This window comes from Coregonus clupeaformis, chromosome 1, assembly GCF_020615455.1.
Source record: "Coregonus clupeaformis isolate EN_2021a chromosome 1, ASM2061545v1, whole genome shotgun sequence".
Classification (NCBI taxonomy): Eukaryota; Metazoa; Chordata; class Actinopteri; order Salmoniformes; family Salmonidae; genus Coregonus; species Coregonus clupeaformis.
Genome location: NC_059192.1, coordinates 99332262 through 99340315, shown reverse-complemented (window position 1 = coordinate 99340315; position 8054 = coordinate 99332262). Strand labels below are relative to the sequence as shown.

The 8054-nt window shown below is 42.2% G+C and overlaps 1 long non-coding RNA gene across 1 annotated transcript in view; it reads left to right on the top strand.

Annotated features, from left to right (window-relative positions):
- The first annotated feature begins 1629 nt into the window (after positions 1 to 1629).
- LOC121560710 overlaps positions 1630 to 8054 on the top strand; it is a 57192-nt gene continuing 50767 nt past the window's right edge. The window contains exon 1 of the long non-coding RNA XR_005999063.2: positions 1630 to 1793. This is a non-coding gene — a long non-coding RNA (uncharacterized LOC121560710). The remainder of the gene's footprint in view (positions 1794 to 8054) is intronic.

Sequence of the window (8054 nt, the reverse complement as noted above, 5' to 3'; positions counted from 1 at the left end):
TTGCAGAAAAGCATCCCCAAAGACTGATGTTTCCACCTCCATGCTTCACGGTTGGGATAGTGTTCTTGGGGTTGTACTCATCCTTCTTCTTCCTCCAAACACGGCGAGTGGCGTTTAGACCAAAAAGCTGTATTTTTGTCCCATCAGACCACATGACCTTCTCCCATTCCTCCTCTGGATCATCCAGATGGTCATTGGCAAACTTCAGACGGGCCTGGACATGCGCTGGCTTGAGCAGGGGGACCTTGCGTGCGCTGCAGGATTTTAATCCATGACGGCGTAATGTGTTACTAATGGTTTTCTTTGAGACTGTGGTCCCAGCTCTCTTCAGGTCATTGACCAGGTCCTGCCGTGTAGTTCTGGGCTGATCCCTCACCTTCCTCATGATCATTGATGCCCCACGAGGTGAGATCTTGCATGGCGCCCCAGACCGAGGGTGATTGACCGTCATCTTGAACTTCTTCCATTTTCTAATAATTTCGCCAACAGTTGTTGCCTTCTCACCAAGCTGCTTGCCTATTGTCCTGTAGCCCATCCCAGCCTTGTGCAGGTCTACAATTGTATCCCTGATGTCCTTACACAGCTCTTGGTCTTGGCCATTGTGGAGAGGTTGGAGTCTGTTTGATTGAGTGTGTGGACAGGTGTTTTTTATACAGGTAACAAGTTCAAACAGGTGCAGTTAATACAGGTAGTGAGTGGAGAACAGGAGGGCTTCTTAAAGAAAACTAACAGGTCTGTGAGAGCCGGAATTCTTACTGGTTGGTAGGTGATCAAATACTTATGTCATGCAATAAAATGCAAATTAATTACTTAAAAATCATACAATGTGATTTTCTGGATTTTTTTATTAGATTCCGTCTCTCACAGTTGAAGTGTACCTATGATAAAAATTACAGACCTCTACATGCTTTGTAAGTAGGAAAACCTGCAAAATCGGCAGTGTATCAAATACTTGTTCTCCCCACTGTATATCACATAATAGAATATAGAAGGCTACCATACAAGATGATGCAAACTGCAAACAGTTCACAGTTCACGGCCCGTGTAGCTCAGTTGGTAGAGCATGGCGCTTGCAACATCAGGGTTGTGGGTTTGTCTCCCACGGGGGGCCACGGGGGGCCAGTATGAAAATGTATGCACTCACTAACTGTAAGTCGCTCTGGATAAGAGCGTCTGCTAAATTACTAAAAAAACAACCTACAGTACACTCTGGTTCATCACTACACAACAAATCTACTAACCGCTTCCCCTATCTCAAGAGGGATGGGTTTTATAGTCTAATGAGCTGATGGCAATAATGGACTGTATGATTTCTCACACCTACGTCTTCTCCAAGGCCTCCATCTCCACAGGGTGTTGCGATGCTGACGGTGATGATGTGATTACTGACAGGGTTGGCAGCTACACCACTGTGGATGGAGTTGTAATATTCTCTCTCTCTACCTCCTGAAGGAGAGACAGGCTGGGGATGAGATCAGTGGTGTAATCATTAGTCCAAACAGTTGCAACTAAAACGACAGGTTCTATTGGACAAATTCAAGTAGGTCCCTCCCCGTTCAGTTTGCTTCTGTTTAAGAAACGTTTTGCAACAGAATCGGCGTAATGATACACCACAGAGGGAAGCTGGTCTGGTTGAGTCTATTCTCTCCTCTGTACAAGAACAAGGTCATAACTTTCCCGTTCTTCGCAGTGCACACCACTGAACAGCTCGAGCTTTATAGCAATGAACCATTTGTTCGGATGGAGAAGGCTTGCCAGACTGATGTTCATGCTGCTATATTTTGTCATTGATGGTATGTTTATTTTGTTGTTACTGATTTGCTGCACTAACTAAAAGTGTATGTGGGAGATGATAGGTAAGTAGCCTAAACATTATCTATTTTTGCATGTTTACTGTGTCTCCTGACAAGGGAGCCTAGACTAGCAGTCGTAGTGCGTGGAGCACAGACCGAATACGACTTTCCCTAACTGCATTCCCAACCCCCTCTCCCCCCAGTGTGTAGCCAATCGCTAAGACTCATTTTAAAATAACGTTCCTCTCATATCCTCCTGTATCCTGTCATTAGACAATATTTACAGTAAGGGATAGATAATGACAGAGTGTAGATTCTAAAACAGAGCTCTTTCATGCGAAGAAAGAGGCGTAGGCTATAAAAGTTTGCAATCTATACAGCAACTACAGAGAATGCCAATACTTTGATTCATATATTAACTTATATGAAAGATTAATAATATTTTGGAAACAACAGGCTGACAACCTTTTATAATTATCTGAGACAGACTGTATCAAGTAATTTGAAACTCATTTGCCTTTCTATTTGCATTTTTGCAAACTGACAGAGCTTTCAGGCTCATTGTGTTTAGGCTCACACTGCCTAAACACTATGGATGTGATAAAACATGCACCTTTATGGCGTTGGGACTTGGGAATTCCCTCAACCATGTTGAATCATTGAAGGACAATGGACATGGCTTCATCCCCAAAATGAAGAAATCCTTTCATGGATATCAATATCTAAAAGTCATTAGGTAAAATGAACATTCAAACTCAGTGGTATTTAAGCTACATTCGAATGGGACGTTAGATTGTTCCCCTATAAACAGGAAATGTTGGTGGTTTCCTGTGATTATGTGGTCACTGGTCAGCCCATCACAAGTGTGATGTTCCTCTGGTCATGCTGCTCTGTGTCTCAATATTAATTTCATCGTGTGGGACAACAAAGCTGGGTTTTTTAGGGTGTAAGTGTCTCACTTGAACATCTTAACTGAGAATGAAGACATTCAAGAGCATTGATACTGTCATGGTTCATGTGGGGTCAAATGACATTATGAAGGGCAGCTCAGAACAGCTGAATATGGATTTTAAAGAACTGATTGGGTTTCTACTTGACACCAACAAACGCCCCATAATATCTGCCCCTCTGCCCTCCCTAAATCGTGGCATGAACGGTTCAGCAGACTTTTAGCCCTCCATAACTGGCTACGAGACTATTGCAGCTCTGTCGGTGTAACATTTATTGACAATTTTGATACCTTCTGGAAAGAAAGCTCGTATTGTAAGGAGGATGAGATCCACCCAAATCATTTGGGTTCCTGGATCCTTTCACAGCATTATAAGGCACGTTGAGACAATGACTTATCAATGACTCAAGTCCAACTCATTTAATCCCTACCACTGTGTCGCTGAGTTGTCATAATGTTCAGCAAATGTACATCATCCTAGGGGCGTTAGAAGACACAATGTAAATAACCTAATTTATGTCCCTCTTGCTGCCCGGAATGCCTCTGCTGATCTTACAGCTATTGTATGCAGTAATCATATGCTTATGAACCAGAGTAATACTGTTAGCACTGAGGTGGTGTGCCCTAGTAGGAAGTCCACTGTGTGCAGCTCACCCTGCACTAATAAAAATAACCTGAGTATGTCTACCTCTGCTAAGCTTCCCAGTAAAGCAAGAAAAATAATCAAGCATCCCAGAAAAGGTTTAAAAATAGCCCACGTTAACATATGTACCTTAAGAAACAAGGTTAATGAAATCAATAATTTGCTAGTAACAGATGACATTCATATTCTGACAATCTCTGAAACTCACTTAGATAATACATTTGATGATACAGTGGTAGCAATACAAGGTTATAACATTTACAGAAAAGACGGAAATGCCAACGGGGGCGATGTTGCAGTGTATATTCAGAACTACATTCCTGTAAAGCTTAGAGAGGACCTCATGTTAAATACTGTTGAAGTAATATGGCTACAGGTTCACCTGCCTCACCTAAAGCCCATTCTGTTGGGAAGCTTCTATAGACCACCAAGTGCTAACAGTCAGTATCTGGATAACATGTGTGAAATGCCTGATAATGTACAGTATGTGATATCAATAGAGAGGTATACTTTCTGGGTGATTTAAATAGTGACTGGCTTTCATCAGGCTGCCTACTCTTGAGAAAGCTTCAAACTGTAACTAGTGCCAGCAACCTGGTTCAGGTTATCAATCAACCCACCAGGGTAGTTACAAACAGTACAGGAATGAAATAATCAACATGAATTGATCATATCTTTACTAATGTAAAAAATTAATAATTGAAAGCAGTATCCAGATCCATCGGATGTAGTGATCACAATATAGTAGCCATATCTACGAAAACCAAAGTTCGAAAGGCTGGGCCTAATATTGTGTACAATAGGTCATATAATATGTTTTGTAGTGATTCCTATGTTGTTAATGTGAAGAATATTTGTTTGTCCGTGGTGTGTAATGACGAGCAACCAGACACTGCACTTGACACATTTATGAAATTGCTTATCCCATTTACTAATAAGCGTGCACCCATTACGAAAATTACTATAAAAACGGTTAAATCCCTGTGGATTGATGAGGAATTGAAAAATGATATGGTTGCTGGCATGTCATGCCTAAATTTGCTAATGAGCAAATGAGATGGCAAATAGGTCTGGCTGTACAACCGATTGGCAAACGTACTGCAAATTGAGAAATCATGTGACTAAACTGAATAAAAAGAAGAAGAAACTACAATATGAAACAAAGACAAATGACATAAAGAATGATAGTAAAAAGCTTTGGAGCACCTTAAATACAATTTTGGCCAAAAAGGCAAACTCTGCTCCATCATTTATTGAATCAGATGGCTCATTCATCACAAAACCAACTGATATTGCCAACTACTTTAATTATTTTTTAATTGGCAAGATTAGCACTACACGTCCAAGTATATCTGACCAAATTATGAAAGACAAGCATTGTAATTTTGAATTCCATAAAGTAAGTGTGAAAGAGGTGAAGCATTTTATTATTGTCGATCAACAATGACAAGCCTACGGGGTCTGACAACTTTGATGGAAAATTACTGAGGATAATAGCGGACAATATTGCCACTCCTATTAGCCATATATATATTCAATTTAAGCCTACTAGAAAGTGTGTGCCCTCAGGCCTGGAGGGAAGCAAAAGTTATTCCCCATGCCTAAGAATAGTAAAGCCCCCTTAACTGGCTCAAATAGCCAACCAATCAGCCTGTTACCAACCCTTAGTCAACTTTGACCAGATAAAATGCTATTTTACAGTAAACAAATTGACAACAGACTTTCAGCACGCTTACAGGTAAGGACATTCATCAAGCACTTACACAAATGACTGATGATTGGCTGAGAGAAATTGATGATAAAAAGATTGTGGGGGCTGTTTTGACATTATTGATCACAGTCTGTTGCTGGAAAACTGATGTGTTATGGCTTTACACCCCCTGCTATATTGTGGATAAAGAGTTACCTGTCTAACAGGACACAGAGGGTGTTCTTTAATGGAAGCCTCTCTAACAAAATCCAGGTAGAATCAGGAATTCCCCAGGGCAGCTGTCTAGGCCCCTTACTTTTTTAAATCTTTACTAACGACATGCCACTGGCTTTGAGTAAAGCCAGTGTGTCTATGTATGCGGATGACTCAACAGTATACACGTCAGCTACAACAGCGACTGAAATGACAGCAACACTTAACAAAGAGCTGCAGTTAGTTTCAGAATGGGCGGCAAGGAATAAGTTAGCCCTAAATATTTCAAAAACTAAAATCATTGTATTTGGGACAAATCATTCACTAAACCTCAACTAAATCTTGTAATGATTAATTTGGAAATATAGCAAGTTGAGGAGACTAAATTGCTTGGAGTAACCCTGGATTGTAAACTGTCATAGTCAAAACATATTGATACAACAGTAGCTAGGATGGAGAGAAGTCTGTCTATAATAAAGCGCTGCTCTGCATTCTTAACAGCACTATCAACAAGGAAGGTCCTACAGGCCTTAGTTTTGTCGCACCTGGACTACTGTTCAGTTGTGTGGTCAGGTGCCACAAAGAGGGACTTAGGAAAATTGCAATTGGCTCAGAACAGGGCAGCACGGCTGGCCCTTGGATGTACACAGAGAGCTAACATTAATAATATGCAAGTCAATCTCTCCTGGCTCAAAGTGGAGGAGAGATTGACTTCATCACTACGTGTATTTGTGAGCGGTATTGACATGTTGAATGCACCGAGCTGTCTGTTTGAATTACATTTACATCATTTAGCTGACGCTCTTATCCAGAGCAACTTACAGTTAGTGCATACATTATTATTTTCATACTGGCCCCCCGTGGGAAACGAACCCACAACCCTGGCGTTGCAAACGCCATGCTCTATCAACTGAGCTACCTCCCTGCCTGCCATTCCCTCCCCTACCCTGGACGACGCTGGGCTAATTGTGCGCCGCCCCATTGGTCTCCCGGTTGCGGCCGGCTACAACAGAGCCTGAATTACTGGGGCACAGCTCGAACACCGATGCATACCCCACAAGAAATGCCAACAGAGGTCTCTTCACAGTCCCCAAGTCCAGAACAGACTATGGGAGGCGCACATAACTACATAGAGCCATGACTACATGGAACTCTATTCCACATCAAGTAACTCATGCCAGCAGCAAAATTAGATTTAAAAAATACAGATAAAAATGCACCTTATCGAACAGGGGGGACTGTGAAGCAACACAAACATAGACACATGCATACAAACACAAGATACCATAAGCATTATACACACATGTACACATGGATTTTGTGTTAAAGATATGTGGTAGTAGAGTAGAGGCCTGAGGGCACACACTTAATATGATGTGAAATCTGTTATGAATGTAATGTAATGTTTTTAAAATGTATAACTGCCTTAATTTTGCTGGACCCCAAGAAGAGGATCTGCTACCTTGGCAGCAGCTAATGGGGATCCATAATAAATACAAATACAAATAAGAGCTACACTAAATAACCAAAAGTATGTAGACACCTGCTCGTCAAACATTTCCTTCCAAAATCATGGGCATTAATATGGAGTTGGTCCCCCCTTTGCCGCTTTAACAGCCTTCACTATTCTGGGAAGGCTTTCCACTAGATGTTGGAATATTTCTGCAGGGACTTATTTCCATTTAGTCACAAGAGCAATAGTGAGGTTGTGCACTGATATTGGGCGATTAGGCCTGGCTCGCAGTCGGCGTTCCAATTCATCCCAAAGGTGTTCGGTGGAGTTGAGGTCAGGGCTCTGTGCAGTCCAGTCAAGTTCTTCCACACCAATCTCAACAAATCATTTCTGTATGGACCTCGCTTTGTGCACGGGGGCATTGTCATGTTCAAACAGGAAAGGGCCTTCCCCACACTGTTGCCACAAAGTTGGAAGCACAGAATTGTCTAGAATTTAATTGTATGCTGTAGTTTAAGATGTCCTTTCTCTGGCACTAAGGGGTCTAGCTCATACCACGAAAAACAGCTCCAGACCATTATTCCTCCTCCAACAAATTTTACCGTTGGCACCATGCATTAGGGCAGATAGTGTTCTCCTGGCATCCGCCAAACCCAGATTCGTCCGTCGGACTGCCAGATGGTGAAGCGTGATTCATCATTCCAGAGAGCGCGTTTCCACTGCTCCAGAGTCCAATGGCGGCGAGATTTACACCACTCTAGCCAATGCTTGGCATTGCGCATTGTGATCTTAGGCTTGTGTGCGGCTACTCGGCAATGGAAACCCATTTCATGAAGCTCCCGACAAACAGTTATTGTGCTCACGTTGCTTCCAGAGGCAGTTTGGAACTCGGTAGTGAGTGTTGCAACCGAGGACACATTTTACATGCACGCGCTTCAGCACTCGCTGGTCCCGTTCTGTGAGCTTGTGTGGCCTACCACTTCACAGCTGAGCCGTTGTTGCTCCTAGACGTTTCCACTTCACAATAACAGCACTTACAGTTAACCGGGCCAGCTCTAGCAGGGCAGAAATTTTACTAAATTACTTGTTGGAAAGGTGGCACCCTAGGACAGTGCCACGTTGAAAGTTACTGAGCTCTTCAGTAAGGCCATTTTACTTCCAATGTTTGTCTATGGAGATTGCATGGCTGTGTGCTCGATTTTATACAGCTGTCAGCAACGAGTTTGGCTGAAATAGCCGAATCCACTAATTTGAAGGGGTGTCCACATACTTTTGTATATATAGTTTAATTAGTGGCCTACTTGTTTGGTAGC